Source organism: Carassius carassius, chromosome 17 (assembly GCF_963082965.1).
Source record: "Carassius carassius chromosome 17, fCarCar2.1, whole genome shotgun sequence".
In the NCBI taxonomy this organism is placed as follows: domain Eukaryota; kingdom Metazoa; phylum Chordata; class Actinopteri; order Cypriniformes; family Cyprinidae; genus Carassius; species Carassius carassius.
In genome coordinates this window covers 4566586-4585667 of record NC_081771.1, presented here as the reverse complement: position 1 = coordinate 4585667, position 19082 = coordinate 4566586, and the positions used below count along the sequence as shown (strand labels likewise).

The 19082-nt window shown below is 36.8% G+C and overlaps 2 long non-coding RNA genes across 2 annotated transcripts; one reads left to right on the top strand and one right to left on the bottom strand.

Annotated features, from left to right (window-relative positions):
• Positions 1 to 1357: 1357 nt before the first annotated feature.
• On the bottom strand, positions 1358 to 18008 carry LOC132160466 (uncharacterized). The gene is made up of 4 exons (XR_009438012.1): positions 17862 to 18008; positions 9280 to 9442; positions 6366 to 6481; positions 1358 to 2085 (listed from the first exon to the last, which is right to left on the bottom strand). It is a non-coding gene; the product is annotated as an uncharacterized LOC132160466 (long non-coding RNA).
• Positions 10400 to 11069, top strand: LOC132160465 (uncharacterized). The gene is made up of 2 exons (XR_009438011.1): positions 10400 to 10606; positions 10685 to 11069. It is a non-coding gene; the product is annotated as an uncharacterized LOC132160465 (long non-coding RNA).
• Positions 18009 to 19082: the final 1074 nt, after the last annotated feature.

The window sequence follows — 19082 nt, the reverse complement described above, 5'->3', positions numbered from 1 at the left end:
GATCTTTCCACCTGCCAGGAACGGTAAACGAAAATTTTCTGTAAAGTGATTTTGAGCCTCTCTGTGATGGTACCACGAGCCGTCACTCACTAGCGGATCTCAGACTTCTGGAGAGAATGTAGATTCGTAATAGTGAATGGAAGTAGCCAGATGCTGACCCTGAGGCGGTTCTATATGCAAGCATCAGTGTCTTCAACTTGATGCGAGCTGTAACTGGCAGCCAGTGCAGGGATATAAAGAGAGGTGTAACATGGGCTCTTTTGGGCTTGTTAAAGACCAGACGTGCCTCTGCATTCTGAATCATTTGTAAAAGTTTGACTGTGCATGATGGACATCCAGCCAGAAGAGCACTGCAGTAGTCCAGCCAAGAAATGACAAAGGTGTGGACAAGAAGTTGTGCAGCATGCTCCGTTAGAAAGGTCATGATCTTTCTGATGTTGTGCAATGCAAACCTGCAAGATCTAGCAGTTTTTGCAATGTGGTCTTTGAAAGTCAGCTAATCATCAAAGGTTAGGTTACAACAAGATTTCTGACCGAACTTGACGGTGTAATTGTTAATTAACCTAACTGGAAAGAAAGAACTTTTGATTTGCACTATTTTCTCTCTTCTGCCCTGAGTTTGGACCAATGCTAACAAGGAACATCAGATAACCAGGGGTTAGAAAGAGTAGCCCGTGCTGGCCTGGAGGAGAGAGGACTTATTTTGTCAGGACAAGAAGCTGAAGTAGAGTATAACATGTCAGTTGCTGCATTAATGTCCAAAGATGAGAAATGGGTAGGTGAGGGAAGAGAAAAGGATACTACAGAGGAAATATGGGAGGGTGAAAGGGAGCGCAGGTTTCATCTAATAGTAACAGGTAGAGGGGTTGGTGTAAGGCGTTTGAAATCAAATAAAGCTAAGAGTGAATGGAATTCTGCAGCATAAGGCTTGTCCAGATGAATTTTAAAGTTGCCAAAGACTAAAAGTGGACTGCTATCCTCTGGGAATGAGGACTGCAGACCATCCAGTTTCCGCCTCAGCTGACAGACAACAAACAAATACAGCCACCCGACACTTCAGAGAATACAGCTGCGGCACCTAGTTAAATTAGCACTCCCAAATCACTCAAATTGAAACTAAAGTTCGCACTTAAGTGCAGGAACAGAGCAATATAAATAACAAAAGCTCTTTCTAAGCCGACGGCTATTGCTCTGATTGCAAATAAAGTGCAATCAAAAATATAAATTACAAAGAAAAATAGCAGCAGAAATAGTTAGAGAACGAAATAAACATTCTAACCAGCAAGTAACAATCTAAATAACAGATGCAGAAACAAAATATTAAGCAAACACTCATGCGCCTGCTCTGCAGACTGCCATGGACCTATTGGTCAAAGATTTCTAATCCCAGAGAGATGAGAATACCGGTGACCAGAGGTTTTAGGGTCACCCACTAATGAAGCCTAATCCCCTAAATGTTAAAGGTCACAGTGTATCCATTTTCCAGGGTATAAGAAGGTTCTTTCTTTTGTGGATGTTAAACCTCCTTTTCTTCATGCCCTCAGAGCATAATGAGAGTCCAGTCATAGTGAGGGAATCGCCGGGGTAATTAGGCGTAAAAGCAAGCTGATAGGGTGTCTTTAAACATTAATGGTATTTATGTGGATTTTTTCAAGTATGTCAAATTGTGTCGGAAAGATTATTCCACATAAAAGCTTTTAAACTGACAAAGGAATGATAAAAGCTTGTGTTGACACGTTAGCTGCTCTGCACAATATATTTCTTATATTTTCTGAGGGCGCCAAAATGCCGCTTGACCGGTTTGGTCACACGGGTATCACTGTCTCACGTGCATGCAAAGAAACACACTTTTTTGAAAACTGCTCCATGTTTCAAAGGGAACAGGGAGTGAAGTGGCATTCAAGAAAAAGATGAATCGTAAATCATAGGACCTTCCTAGAATCGTCCAAGAACTTCCATTGTTGAGGGAGCTGCCGGGCCCCTCTCCCTCCAGCATGAGGCCTTTCCTCGGGCCGTTTCCGTCACCATGGGGGGCTTCACCCCTGAACTCCTGTAGGTGTGCATGTCTGTCATCTCAGGAACGTCCTGCAGCACATGTACATACACATGAAGAGAGAGGTTAGGGCACACATAAAACCTAGTTTTAAGCATGAATCTCAAATACAAAAAGGTAGTTAAGCTTATGCTTAAAACAGAAAAATAGCTTTCTCTCTCTCTCTCTCTCTCTCTATATATATATATATATATATATATATATATATACAGTACAGGCCAAAAGTTTGGACACACCTTCTCATTCAAAGAGTTTTCTTTATTTTCATGACTATGAAAATTGTAGATTCACACTGAAGGCATCAAAACTATGAATCAACACATGTGGAATTATATATGGAATTATATAAATAACAAAAAAGTGTGAAACAACTGAAAATATGTCATATTGTAGGTTCTTCAAAGTAGCCACCTTTTGCTTTGATTACTGCTTTGCACACTCTTGGCATTCTCTTGAGCTTCAAGAGGTAGTCACCTGAAATGGTCTTCCAACAGTCTTGAAGGAGTTCCCCGAGAGATGCTTAGCAATTGTTGGCCCTTTTGCCTTCTGTCTGCGGTCCAGCTCACCCCTAAACCATCTCGATTGGGTTCAGGTCCGGTGACTGTGGAGGCCAGGTCATCTGGCGCAGCACCCCATCACTCTCCTTCTTGGTCAAATAGCCCTTGATGCCTTCAGTGTGAATCTACAATTTTCATAGTCATTAAAATAAAGAAAACTCTTTGAATGAGAAGGTGTGTCCAAACTTTTGGCCTGTACTGTATATATATAGACACACACACACACACACACACACACACACACACACACACACACACACACACACACACACACACATATATATAAAACTGGATTACATACAATTTAAAATGTTTATTAATATGAATATTTTAAAAAGTTTTAATTACTTAGGATAATTAGTTCAAATGAAACGGTATGCATTTTAATATATTTATAATCAAAATATATTGTTTAAAACATAATTAAAATGACATTTATTCAGAATTCACTTTAACGATAGAAAGTGTATTTTTTTTGCCCCTTTTAGTACATTTTTAATATATTTCAAAATTTGAATGTTTAACCAAACTATATATATATATATATATATATATATATATATATATATATATATATATACACACTTTTTAGAATATTTTAAATATAATAATGTTTTCCCCATTACACTTATTAGGATTTATTGGCTAAATTACTGTGCAGCAGCATTCTTTCCCTTCATTTCTATGAGAGACACACATCTGGGTTTTAAACAGGCTAATGAGCACAATAAGAGCTGAATGTGAACATAAGACAAGACTGTAAACCTGTAAAATCTGTTTTATATTTCAGAATCAGGAAGTTAAAAAGAGGACGCAACCAAGAAACGTACAGCACAGAAAGAAAAGAGAAGTAAAAAGAAGTGTGATAGATGAGGAAGTGCTCATTTGTAGCTGTAGGGATGTGTTTTGATGTAGCAGAAACAAGTACAACATTATAAATAATATAAAACATCATTTCTTTCTGCTCACTCACAAAGGAAGTTGTTATGGTAGACGTGTGTTTGTGTGTGCGCAAGGGTTGCACATGATCTTAGAGTTTTGCATCATTCTGTTGACACAAACACACCCAAGTATATTTGTTCAAAGGTTGGTCATTCTTTAATAGAGGCAAATTCCACATTTGTACAGTGTGCAACCTGGTCAAAGGCAACTGAGGTGAGATTATATGATTATATTTAAAGACATGTTCCATCTCTCTCCAAATCATTTCCAGTCCTCTCTAATTTAGAGAGGTTTAGTAAAGTAATTGTGTAATAGTGTGTCCTTATTATATAGTTGTCAATTTTGTAAACCGCATTGCAACATTTCATTTTTTTTTTACCTATATATAGCTGTAATAATAATAAACACTCTTCATAGGCTGTGTTTGAATTTAAAAAAAATACTATGTGAAGTAGTATGCAGTGACAAACAACAGTATGCTACATTATTGTCACTTTACTTTGCATTTTCAATTTAGAGGCATCAAGTTACTATCATGCAAGTGAATAATAATTTTTTTTACCCAATTCTGTGTAAAATGGCTTGAATATTGGCAGGTCAACAAGAAGGATGTGTTAAAAATCACAGCTGATTTTTTTGGTCCTTTTGTTTTGTTGGAAACAGAAAGAAATGAACTAAAATTCATTTGTAGTCCATGGGCAGGAAAAAAGCAATATATTGCATAATTAAAACAAAAACATCACACCTAATAGTAAAAACACATTGCAAGTAGTAGAAATACAATTCCAAGCAAGTTTCAGTGTAATAAATACTAACACACCTAAAATAAATTAATGTTAATGAATAATGATTACAAAAAGATTTTCAGCGACCACATATTTGGCTCATCTTCTGCCATATTTTCAGTCATAACTTAAATTACGCAAAGGTTAAACACTGACTAATGCTAACTGGTTGTGTGTTCCAAATACTGACAGCTCTTATAGAGAAGACTGAGCGACTAAAGTCTGTGGCTCTATGAATATTGCACTTGACAAACATCTTTTGAGGAAGGCACATTGCTGTATAGCCTGGTGAGTGTAGTATGCATGCATAATGTAGTCCATACTGCACTTGCAACACACAGTGTATATTGAGTAAAAGTAGTATGCTGAACATAGACTAGTCCTGCAGAAAAAAAGCTATTTTTCATATAGTTGCTCCATCTGAGTGTGTGTTCTCTGGCCGTCTCTGCCTAGCTAATAGCTCATGACAGCTTGAGGTCTCGCCCTGTCAGCTCTACCTGCAGGGGTCTGGCCCAACGCCTCTTCAGGGTAATTGTTCTGCCCTTCCAACCCCCCTCTCGGGCTTTAATCCCTTCCCCCAAGAATGCTCCCGAGGGTCAAGGTGTGTGAGGGGGAAGAAAGAGGAAGAGAGAGAGAGTGTTAAAGAATGCAGGAACAGTTGCTCTTCCAAACTAATTATAACTGCATGTCAGCGCTGTCAATGTAAGCTCTGTTCTGTACAGCAGCTCAGGGACACATCTACACTTCATCAAGACACAAGCTGAACAACTGTGAGAACGAACCGTTACGTAACACTAGAGTATTTCGTATAGCTGAGATTCAAAACCTCTTTTTGCTCACTATACATGTCCAGCTGTTTTCAGTACTCTTTATCATCAAAAAATATAAGTATATAAATATAAAATATATATATAATATAATAAGTGATGATTAGATTATAAGATTTCAATTAAAAAAGGTATTTTTTATATGTATTATGCAAATGGAAAATTTCCAGCATAATGTAATGCATTGCCAAAACATAATAAAAAATAACCTAAATATATAGAAGTATAAATATATAGTAATTTTTCACTGATGATAAGTGGTCTCTAAATTGTTCTTGGTGTTTTAATTGCTGTGTACTTTCTGCGATTTCTTTTTAAGTGAAACCAAAAGAGCCCAACATAATATAAGTTCTGTTCACTAGATATCAGGTTTCCCTTTAAATATGAGTAAAATATTCATATGAAAAAAATATCTAAAATAAAATATAAATTATTCATTTGTAATAATTAAATAAAATATTTTGTCCATAAATAGAATAAAAATATATAACAAAATATTAAATCTACATAATTAAATTGAATAATATATATATATATATATATATATATATATATATATATATTGGTAAATAAAAAAAATCTTAATAATTAAACCATTAAATTACTAAATAAAAATTATTAATATGTATGAAAAAAAAATACATATTTAAATCAAGAAAGTCAGAACTACACCATTAGTTCAAACTCTTTCCGTTCTCTTTCTATGTTTCTAAACACAAAGGTTGAATCAAAAAACTTAGAAAGCAGGCTGAGTTGAAGTCAGAGAGTTCCCCAGTGCTGGTTATGTTTGTCAGCTCGGGCACCTGTTAATCATTGGCTAGAACGGAGACGTTCTGTGAGGCTTTTCCCAGAAACTCGCCTCTCCCCAGTTAAGCTGAAGAGAATTTCTGGATGTATGTGCGCACGCGGACACTGAGTGGCTGAACACAGGGGGCAGAGAAAAGCCCTTCATTCCAGCCAGCCAGATGAGAGAGAGTGATCCCAGACACGTGGATCTCAGCCCAGGAAAATTCATAGAAGTACAGAGACATACTGTACATGAAGACACATGGAAAATAACAACTACTGAGGAATCACGGAGGCCAAACCAAAGTCTGAACATGTGTTTTACTGTGGGCTATAGCAGCCTGAATGTGAATAAACCTGGTGAGCTTTAAAGAAATAATTCATCTTAAAGTGAAAATTGTCATACTTTACTCACCCTCGAGCTTTATGACTATTCCTTCTGCAGGACACAAAAACAGACGTTTAGCAGAATCTCAGAGGTTCACCATGCTGTGAAATTGGATGGTGAGCTGAAGCTGTCGCTGTCAGGAACTCAAAAACAGAAAAACACAATAAATACACCAATAAATGCATGCTTTGCATTTTCTATTTTGCTATGCATTCCCGTACCTCTCATTAGGGAAACAACATGGCTATATAATGGAGCCCTTATGTGACATTTTTAATTACCTCAAGGAAAAACTGCTTACACAAGACACTGCCCTTGATTTGCTGTAATTTCAGCGTTCTCCAGCATGTGTGGTCTGTGATTAACCAACAAGCCTGAAGACAGAAGCCTTGAGAAAAGCTCTGAGAAATCTGGGTGACCAAAAAAGGCAGCTTGGATGAAAATAGTAACATCTCCTAGCAATTCTATCGGATTTACTTTATGATCATAAAGTTATGCTTCCAAAGTACATAAACGATTAACATCAGTCACACCGTTGCAATGCATGAGACAATTTTATACAAAACTCACATAATTAATATGCTGCAATAGTAACACATAATAGTAAATATAAAGAGCAATTTCTTTTACATTCGCCAGGGCAAAACTCACAGTCATTATGCCTATGCAGTTGCTAAGGTGTTCTTAGATACTTAATGCATTATTACACTATATGGCACTACATTTCCCTCCCTTTGCCACGAGTTGGTTGTATTTTTTGGGCCGTTTTATTGCCAAAATGTATTTGCTCAGATCAGTAAACTTAAGAATGACTAATAATAATACTGAAACTTGTCTTGCATGAGTGAAGTAGACAGATTAAGAGAGAAAACACATTTACACCCCTTTAAAAAGTTTCATTTCCAGTCTATCAGAAACGGGTGCTAAATTTGACCCGGGCCCCTTTATGGGTGGGTGTTTTTTAGACTAAAACTTCCATTTCTGTCATGTATGTCAGATGATGAGTCTTGCTTTTGCTAGGGGCTTCCCCTTTTACATATGTTGGTGTCTAACAGCTCATCTCTACCTTCTGTATGCCGATACAGTAAGTGATCTGAATCTCCTGTGAGGTTCTGCAGAAGCACAGGAATCATTAGACACCTCATCATGATCATGAGCTTATAGAAAGTCTCAGAAGTTCACAGATCATTCAGCTTTACTGGTGGTGGTTGATATTTTTAGTTGGATGTTCTTGTCATGCACAGTCAGACTTGGTTAGATGATTGAACTGATGGTAGATCAGAACACACACAAACATGCATGGGAACACAAACTCTTCTGGTAAAAGGGTGGATTACTCACAATCTTTTGATTTCAGAAAAACATTCGTTAGAGTATAAAACAGTCTCTCTGTTCAGTTTCTCATAAAATACCCTTTAACCCATCTTCGTGTCAAGACATCCGCCGATTAAACCAGACACTTCACACTTGACACTTCAGTCTATTTAAATGCAGCAACATTTGATTTCTGCTGAAACATCAGCTTGCATATAAGATGCAACTATGGATTTGCAAGAGGTTGTTAACACATTAAATGGACAAAATGTAAAGCGCAATCATTTCAGCTTAATGTTTTACACTATGGTGAAGAAACATTAAACATTTAAAATGAAGATGAAAAATATAACTGCTGGAAGATGAAGATTAAATCCAGCAGGTTACAATTACGATAATAAACAAAAATAATGTATTGCAAAAAATGTGAATGTTTCACATATATCACATATTTTGCTTATGCTATCTGTCTTTTGAAAATACTACTTGGTTTCTTAATTTATTATCTAATGCAATAATATTCAGACTTAAATGTCTACACACTTTTTTGGGCGCGCTGCATTTAACAGGAAAGAAAATGGCTGTTTTAGTCATAATATAGCTCATTTCCCTGAACAAACACCATCAGCTTTGTCCTGTTTTCTGATTTTGACCCTGAGCCAGCTGTTAATGAACGTCATTTTACTATTTTTGTACAGGATTTAAGCATCCCAGAGGTTTCCTTAAATTACTGCAGTGCCAAATTATTATGCTAGGCTGAAAATGACCACAATGAGTCACATTTTAACAGTTATTTTCATGGCTTCTCAGAAACATGAAACTTTTTTTTGTTCATGCATTAAATCTGTATATACTACAGGAATCTGTGCTTTTATCTACAATTAGTGTAAAGTGAATTTATAATCATTATAATCAATATATATATATTTATTTATATATATGAGGTTCATCCTCTTTTCAGCCATTCAAGTACATGCGCTTCCTGTTGACATCTTCATAGTGATTTCTGTTGAAACAGAACAAAAGCATATTATATGATGTAACTGTGGCTCTTGGGGCCCTACAAACCCTGATTTTTAATATCAGGGTGGAAATCATGCAAATGAGAACAATGCGAAAGAAACATTGCTACGCTACAGGAAACGTTCCTTTTTAATGCTAAACCCAGATGGGGAGCTTCCCCCTGAGTTTCCTGTGAGTAAAGTGCTAGCACAAGTGCTGCAACAGAAAGTACAGGGGTGAATACCTACATATGACATTCATGTGAAATTTCCCTAAATAGCTCCATTGTGTAGGCTGCGCTGACTACTTGATGAGCTTTCAATATTTTAATGTGAAAAACCACAAATTTGTTTTACTCCAAGAAGAATTCTTGCCGCATTTGACAAGAACATGCATATGAATTGGACCGATCCAGAGCACTACATACTGTGCATGCTTTAAATGCCGTATCATCAACAAAATCCTCTAAGCATATGAAAATGTTCAGGAAATAGTATTTTGCATTGCTAATGCCTCACAGTTTACTGTTATTAAAAGTGCTACAGTTTTGCATGACACTTTGTCAAACTGTCTCCAGATAAATGGCTAAAAGTTTTGGTTTGTGTATGGCCTCCGGTTCCATTACCTCTATGCGTGATGCGTGTTCCAGAGGATTTCCCCTTGTTGTTTAAAGCTGCACACATGACTCACTCGGTTTCACTCGCTCTCATTCTTATTCCATCCCTCTCTCTCTCTCTCTCTCTCTCTCTCGCTCTCTCTCCAACGGAGGGGGCTTTTCAGTGTTTTGCCTGTGGAGAAACAAATAAAGGGGGAGTTTTAAGACTGATATGAGTAAACTGCAAAGGTGCAATGTCTCACTGCAGGCAGGTGGTTAGACACACTTCAGTGGTCTCAAATGTTTCAGACTTCAGTGGTCTCAACTGTTTCAACCCCCTACGCATCTTACTGCTAAGTTAGGTGACGTTTGAATCATGGGAACCATTCACTTCAAGATGAATTAAAGTTATGGGGATAGGGGCTGAAATGTGCTTAACTGTCATGACACTTGTAAAGTAAAGCTTACGATTTCTTTATTTCTTTATCATTTTTTATCGCACGAGATTCACCTGTATACATTTCATTCCGGTGGGAAACATACATTTTCAGAATAACTGCCGGCATGTATTTCTCAGCATCTTCAGCTTGTTCCTACAGCTTCAGAGATCAGAAGAACATGATAAGCTCTTCAACCCACAGGAATGTGACAAGATACACTGAAATTTGACTACAGGGGATTATTTCGTGGAAACGTATATTCAAATTAAGATGATGGCATTGCAAAATAAAGATGTTAGGGAGCAGATTGTAGGTTTTTGACTCAAGTATGTTTACAGCAGCAGTATGGCTTATTGAATAGCTCTAGGTCTTTTTTTAGTGAACGAAAAAATATTATTGAGAGAAATTATGCATATCAGAAACCTCTTGATTACTTATTTTATATTTCTGATTTAAAGGGTTTTACCAAGTAAAATAAACATCTTTCCAATTATGCATGGGATACACATGTCACTGAATTAAAGGGACCGAGAAGTCCTTCTAAATACTGGGACAAAGTTCAGTAGAACATGATTACAGTACTCAGCAAAGCTTGGTTTACATTCCCTGGTGATTGATATGCATGTGCGCGCATGGGTGTTTGTTTGGTGGATGACGTATCACTATGATTTCAAGGCCAGATGACTTTCTGTGAAGAGGACAAACGAGAGTTCGAATGAATGCATGTGTTTGAAGTGAATTGGATTGATCAGGTCATTGTATGAAGGCCAGCTTGATAAAAACGCAGGAATACAAAGATAGACTTAAGCCTTGGCTCAGCTTTATATGCATTCTGTTCCATTCCAGGGAGTTCCTTCTGAGAAGTTGGATTTCTCTGTATTCACCATGTGGCACACAGACAGAACCCTATCATAGAGGTTAGTCACAACAAATCGAGCACATTCTCTCTGGATATGCGTCTTAATTTGGTCTGATAAATTTCTCTTGATTTTCAGATAGTTGATGGAATGCTCAAGTGTGTTGCAGGAAAATTGTTTTCAGGTAATAAAAAAACACTCTTTTGTCGAAATTCACGCATTGCATTTATCTTACCCCACTGGCAAATAGTTTTTTAATGTAATATTCCACTTAGTAATTTGCCAATGGGACATTTGGACTTTGATTCTCATGTAAATATGCCTTCTTTTCCACTAAAATAGTTTAATACCATTAGTATTTTGACTATTTTAGTGGAGAACGAGACAAAAATATTGATTAAAAATTATTTTCAATGTGGAAATTTCAATTTTCAATTTGAATATTCAAAAAATGTCTTCTCATTTCTTCCGGCTTTGTATTACCAGTTTGAAAATTTCTAATAAAATCATATTATTTTAAACAGTTTGCTGTTTGTCCTTTTAGAAAATATAGTTTTGCCAAACTTCCCCTGCTTTTAAAAGTAAAACTGTCTTACCCCTGTGTACAATTCTGTAATATGATGATGAGTAAAATCAAATATTTAATGGAAAAAAAGAAACTTATTGGATCATACAAAGCAGTTTTTTTTTATTCACCAGACTAAGACTTTTCTAAAAGATAAAATCGTTATCGGCTATTGGTTAACAATACGTGACGTCAACAAAAGAGGAGAGTCAATTCAGAGGCAGAGTGAAATTATGAAGACAATAAAAATTGTGATTTAGTATAAAGTTTGCCAATGAATCATTCACAGCAAGACCAGAAACATGTAGTAAATAGTCAAGGGTCAATTTAGATTTTTTTGTCGACTTCGGACCCGTCAGAGTTGAATGTTTGTGCTGTGTGTTTCTGGCACGTGTGTGAACTGTCAGAGGGAACATGTGCGTGGGAGATTTGTGGGAAAATGTCCTGTGACAGCAGCATGAAATGGGGTTAGTGACAGTGGACAGCTGAGGGACGTGAAACAAGACAAAAGGACAGTATATATGTGTCAGAGTACGTGAGTATGTAAGAGGAGAGTGTGTGTGTGTGTGTGTGTGTGTGTTCTAGCATCTGTGTATCTGTCTGTGTCTACAGTGGGGCAAACCGTTTCACATTCCTCAGACGCAGTTGTGTTTTGCATGATTTATAGTTTGTCTGAATCGGTGGTGAGTAAAAGGCATAATTACAGAACGTTCTGTAAAGGAATTTTTACATATGGAAATACAAATGGTCACGTCTGCGGATGAAAACAGATCATTCACTTAATGACCGGCTGCAAAAGACATTTTATTTACAGAACATCAAACTGAACTTTATACTACAAACCAGTTAGCCCACATGAACCCATCTGAGCCCATGAGCTTGCTGTGCAAGGTTTGGCTAAAGCGCTTATTATGGAAATCATTCTTAAAAGGGTAGTTCACAAACTAAATACAAAAATAACATCATACAAGTTTGGAAAGACGAGAATGGAACAATTGAATGATTTGGGTTTTTACAATGAGAAAACAAATAATTTATTTCATATTACAGGAGTTCAGCAAGATTCGAGCTCCGTCGAACTCGAAACTAACGAATCCTTTTATCTGAGTGTAGATATAATCAGCGTGGTCCTGAATCAGGGTTTACAAACAGTTTACAGATTATCACCCAACTGCCAGCTGAGATACGTCAGGAATCTGAAGTTCACTGAACCCTCTTTGTGCAGTAATGAGAATCCATTAGCACGTAACACGACACTGGTCCTAGATCAGAGGCAGCAGATGCTGATGTCTTTACATGGCTATTAGCAGGAGGCATAATCTGCACTCTCAACATTAAATGAAATTAAGAAGATCTGAAAACTGGACAACTTGCAGACAGAGAAAGTTTCTTAAACGCAACAACATATGTTGTATTTTACATGCTGGTCCCAAACTGGCTTCATAACTAGCTATCCAGTATGACTTCCTTTGGTCAACCAGTCTGTCATCTCACAGACAATGCTGGTTGACCAACTTCACCAACTGGTGAACAGCATGGCTATCATATTCAACTACCTAGACCAGCACCAGTCCAGTATGGGCCAGTTTTGACATTTCTGCACATTTCTGTTGAGCAATGCTAAAATATAATCTCACTGTTATGTACTTACTCATTTAAATTTTATTTTGAAAATAACATTTAAAACAAACAAATAGATAAACTAAAAAATATAAACTAAAAGATTATAATATTTTAAATACACATGAAAACAAATGTTTTTAAATATAATTTTATTAACATTTAACTAATATTTATTCAGTAGTGGACGGTAGCAATAGAAAATAGGTTTATGTAAAAATAATAGTAATAATTATTATTATTTAGAGAACAAAAAAGGAGTTTCAGTAGGTACCTTCAAAGATTTATTTCAACCTGCTATGACCAGTATTTGTTGACGTAACTTGATTCAGTCACAGTGATTTAAATATATTATACTGGACTTTGATTAAAACTAATTTTCAAGTGATTAAACAGTTTTACTGTATATTAGAGTAACAATAAAACACCAGCAGTACACATTTTGTCATTAAACAACTTAACCAACTTTGCATGAACCCTAATTGTAAACCACTTGGTAACCAATCACTCTCACTACCACTCCTAAATTTAAACATGAACCAGAGAAATCATTTGATCTCTTTCCGCTGATTCTATCATTTCTATTACTGTAAAAAGAAAAAGAAAAAAATCCCCATCTCTGCATTGGAGTGCATTTGCCACTTTCTAAGTTTTGTCCTCCCCCTGTTGGAGAAGTGTATACTGGAGCATGTCTCTCAGGTCTGGGGTCAGGAGGTGAGGAACTCCTTAAAGAACCAACCAAAGAGCAAAGACAAGGAGCCTCCTTCTTTAAAAGACCAAAGGAAAGGAGACGAGAGCCAGACAAATGCCCTATCTGAGGTCTGAACTCCTTTATAAAGAATAAAGTGCTGCCTTTATCTAGTGTACCTAAAAGACAATTCGTCTTTCTGAAACAAAGAGTTCACCTTGATACAGTACCCAGATCGCATGAATCAAAAGCCTTGAAGCTGATACCATTTTTCTTATCTTTTAACCACCCTGAATTGGGTGTTTAGTGACATCTAAAGCTAAATGTTATTTGTTGCCCAATGTTTTCCTCTCTGTTATAATGAGCATGAATGTGGTTTTGTTTGAGCCCATATAAATCATAATCACATTTGAGATAGGGTGTTGAAAATTGTTTGATTGTTTAAAAGCGTGTGCGTGAACAGAACTGAAACACCAGTTGACTGTCTAGCCATCGACGTGAACTCACGGTTGGGTGGATGAATCATCAGAACCACAAAGAAAGTTCTGCAAGTCGTTCATTCTTAGAATCATCCAGCGTTTCACTTCAGAGAATCTGCATTGAGGTCAGACATCATTTCAACAATAAAAAGACGAATCAAATGATATTATGTCAACAACACATCGGTGAAACATACATTCATATATCAGGGTCATTAAAAAAAGAAATTACATTTTGCATAAAAAAATAATCATAAAAATGTTTTTTCTATGGTTACAAGTGGTGGTTAGTTCACCCGAGAATATCCATCTTTTACTCACCCTCAAAGCATCCTAGGTTTATGTGAGTGTCCGCTTTCAGAATAATCCAATCAAAGTTAAATAAAAATTGTCCTTGTTCTTCCAAGCCTTTCAATGGGGTAAGCGGGTGTTTCTTGTCAATTGTTCAGAAGATGTGAAATAAAGTGCACACATCTTTAAATACAGGCTTGGAAGAGCAAAGACAATTTTTTATTATAACTTCAAATGGATTAGGTTAGATTCTGAAAGATGAAAGTCACATACACCTAGGATGCTTCGAGCATGAGTAGAACATGGGCAAATTTTAATTCTCGGGTGAGTTAACCCTTTAACTCTCTAAAAACTACTTCTTGACCAGTTTCAGATGAACATAATCCCTATTAAAGGGTCATGAAACCCCCCTATTTCAGCGCAAGTCTAGCTCACACTGTTTTTGAAAAATGCAACTGAAATGGGCGTGGATGGCTGTGAGAAGGGGAGGGGAGTGTGGATGTGGTATTGCACGGCAGGGATAACTGTTATTGCATATCATTACAAATGTGTCGTAAAACGTAAGCAAAAAAAGTTTTTTTTTTTTAAAAGCTGGCAATACACTGACACTATTTCTGTCATTTCAAAAGTAACTGAACGCCCCGTCATCAAATTCTATTGAATAAAACATGTTAAATGTACATATTAATTATAATGTCATTATAAACAACTATATACTTTATATACACACTATAAATTAATATATTTGCAAATAATAGATTTCCGGTTAAAAAAAAATTCCGTGCCTAGATCGACGCGCCACCTGAACAACAATAGTAAAGATGGACAGCGACATAGAAATATACAGTGACGGCAGCGCGCAGGGTTCTGTGGAGGTGGAGGACTTCTCGAGAGGCGAAGCTCTCTCGAGAAAAATGTTTGCTGCATATATATAAATTAGATGTGTCCGTTGTGGATGGCCAACCAGCCGCACGGAGCCAGACTCTAGCCCTGGCAGCATCGCGGGGAAAGCTATGCAATGCGCTTGAACTTTTGCACCACGCATACAAACACTTGCGTCCCATGATCGCCTCTCTCATCGACTACGCAATATCACAGTTTGTTTGACAGGTCTATCATTGAAAAGATCCACGTGGTATCATGATTAATTCAGTGAAATGTCTTCTCATTGGATATGAAGGCTCAGCCTCATTAATAATTATGAGAGAACGATGAGTCATCACTGTATGATCCGTACAGAAAAACGTCACATCCTGTGACGTGGACTTGATGAAGATTTCAAACCCGGAAGACGAAAATAGCCGATACAAACTCAAATTTAACCATTTATATCCTATTATTAAATTTTACAGATTATAACATTGTCTTCTATGGTGTTAAACACACCTACCTCTGTTAAAATCTCAGAAAAATTGGTTTAGGGTTTCATGACCCTTTAAGGTTGCTATGCAGTTCCTATTGTGTTTTAAGTGGTTACGAAGGTGTTCTGATTATTTTAAACATGTTGCTATGCATTTTAGTTGCTAGGGTGTTTTAAATAGTATTTTGAATGGTTGTGAAGGTATTATAACTATTTAAGAATGTTGCTTTGCGGTTTAGTTTCTAGTGTCTTTGAATGGTTGCTAGGTGGTTGCTAAGGTATTAAGAGTAATTTAAGAGTGTTACTATGCAGTTTGGTTACTAGCATGTTTTGAATGGTTGCTAGGATGTATTATGAGTGATTTTAAGTACGTTTCAATACAGCAAATGCATTTATATTATGTCAACAATACATGAAACTCACATTTAACATATCAAGAAATTACCGGTAGAAATGAATGAGTTACATAATTCAAGTCCAAAATTAATACTTTAGATTAGAACCTTAGATCTTTGTTTTTACACACAGGCATTCTAACCGCACTTAACTTGAAATTTTGTAAACAGTTTTGACTGATTGCTCCCTCATGTGGTTCTTGTGTCTAGTCTATAAATACACAAGTAAAATCTATAGGAGAGATGCGATGAGAGTGTCTCAGTAAACAAGTTATGAAACGCTGCAAACATGCGTCTAATATACCTGTCTCAAAATAACATGGTGTGGTTTAGACGTCATCACTTCTGTGGGCACGCATGGTTTGGCCAAGAACACTGAATAACATCATTTATATCCCTAGATCTTAGTTTGTGTCCCATTAAGTGTGCTTGAGCTGATCCACTGTCACCTCTGTCCAAACACAATCCTGTTACCGCAGCTCATCTGGACAAATGTTTGTCTGCGTCCCTCTCTGATGTAATTTCTCTTAGCACTTATGAGATAAACAGGAGAGAGTGAGAGTGATGGAGACAGAAGGGAACGTCAAGCATGAGTGCTTCAGGAGTGACCCTTTACAGAACTAGCTCTGATCACCATCACAGACGCAGAGAACACAGTGACACACACTGCACATTTACTGCGTACACATGCAAAACTCACTGACATGTGGAAGCCCATTTTTGCCAATGAGTAAAATATACAAAAGGTAATTGCGACTTTCTACCTGACAATTCTGACTTTTTTCTTGCAAGTGCAAGTTTACATCAGAATTGTGAGTTATTAATTCGCAGCTGGGTGTTTTAAAGTCAGAATTGCATGATATGAACTGGCAATTCTGTGAAATAAAGTCAGAATTTAGATAACAGCTCACAATTCATATTTCACCATTCCGACCTAAGTAAGAAATTACTATTTCCCTCAGAATTGGACTTTTATAACTCGCAATTGTGAGTTTATGTCTAAAGAAAAATAAAATTTTGTGAAACAAGTCAGAATTCCAAGAAATAAACTCGCAATTGCAATAAAACCACTACTGCGATATAAACTCAAAATTGCGAGTTCAATATAAGTTTGGAATGTTGTTAACATTTTATTGTCTGATTGTCAGTGAGTTTCACACCAAATTTCAATACTTATCTTGCTAATAATACCCTAATTTTAATATAATAAACATAGTTATTATTGCAAAATTAACCCCGCCAAAAACTCCAAAATATATAATAGAATTTATAAGAAAAAGTGTTTAGAACTTCCTGCGTGAACTTCCTGGACTCCAAGACCCTCGTCACGTTAACCGCACTGGAAACTTCCTTTCACGCCTGTAGTTCAGTGGTGCGGCAATAGAAAGTGGCCCACAATAGCAACACAAATAAACACTACTGCGTCTAATTGTACGATTTCCCTTTAGCGTAGGCTTTTGCTGTAATACGTAGGCCCTTTGTTTTTTATTGCGTAGGTTCACTCTCTCCTAGACCACAGACCTATGCTCTATATACATTCATGCCTTCAGATGGATTTTTCTTGCCACAGCAGTGCAGGAGGACAAATTGAGATGTTTCTTTCTTTCAAGTTGTAAGTCTTGTCTTCACACCAAATGCCATTTTAGGGATGGTTGCCATTTCTGTCTCAGCTATGTGTGAATTGAGACTGAGATGCCGCTGAGATGAAAGAGAGTTTCTGTAAATAGATCTTTGGTGTGAAAAGCTGTGAGGGGTCTTAGGGTATGTGAATTAAATATGGCAGAATAAAATGGCTCTTGCTAATGACCTTCCTCCATTTAATCACACTTTCTCACACAATCATTTCCACCACAAGTGGTAAAATACTGTGCTTTTACAGTGACTAATGCTGTAACGGGTAACTTAAGTATACGTTACCCTTCCCAAGTCGAGCAGAGGAGGACGGGTGTCCTTTTCGAGCCATTGTTCCTCCTACGGTTTCTTCATAACCCTGTATTTTCCCTTACATCTGTACAGGCCACTTCACAGCAAAAATGAAACCAAAGGTTAAGAAGCCAATGTTGAAATGGCATAATTAATGCAAGACAACCCTAGTAAAAAAATACAAAATGCAAGATTTTTAAAGTTTATTTAAAGTATGCTATACTTGCAATAGTTCCACTTTAACACAATCAAATATACTTCAGTGTATTTCAGCAGTACTTCTGCACGCATTGAGTACAAAATTAGTTGTTGTAATTTAGCAAAATTTAAGTATACCAGTTTAGTATATTTGTAGGGATTATAATTGAGTATTTAACATATAAATGTATTTGTTGTATACTTGGCCATTACTTTTTGTTTCTAGTAAATGGGTGTATTGTCAGATTCGAGCTCCATGAGTTTCCTGCAGGTTAAACCGATGAGTCTGTCCATCGGTTCTTTGTTTACAGCTGATAAACAGTTGATCTATGACAGCCAGAGGTCACATATAGTAAAACATAATTCATCCAGTATTAACGTATAACCACAGGAGCCACATAAAAACAGGAAGTACTATCTTGCTGACAGGAAGTGGGTGAAAAACACATGTGCATGACAGTGTGTAAAAACCTAGTTTTGTTGCATTCATCTTCTAAGATTGGAACTGTGTCACACTACTTGTGTTGCACCTAAATCTGAGAAGCTCTGAGCCACATCCCACATCCTGATACACCTCTCCCTGCAGCGGTGTTTAGTGCTGCTGAGTGTAGTCATTTTACATAATTACATTACAGTAAATAGTAAGTACACTTCAGTGTGCTGGGATTAACACGAACAGATAACTTCAGCATGCCATTCATCATTAGACCATAACTCATGTTGAGGATAGGTGCTCAAACTTATGATTTCATCTTGCAGGTGCTTAAAACTGTAAATTACCTGCCAATCAACCTCAAAGAAGACATTAGCAATGGCATAGCAACAGAAAAACCAAAAACACCCTAGCGACTGCACTGTAATGTCCTAGAAAACCCTCAGATCAATAAGTAGCTGCATAGCAACATCCTGGCAACACCCAGAACACCTTAACAACTTATCACTTTTTTCACAACATGTAAATATCTAGGGCCAGTTTCACTAACAGCTTGCTTCAGTGCAAACCGTCTTTTGGTGTTA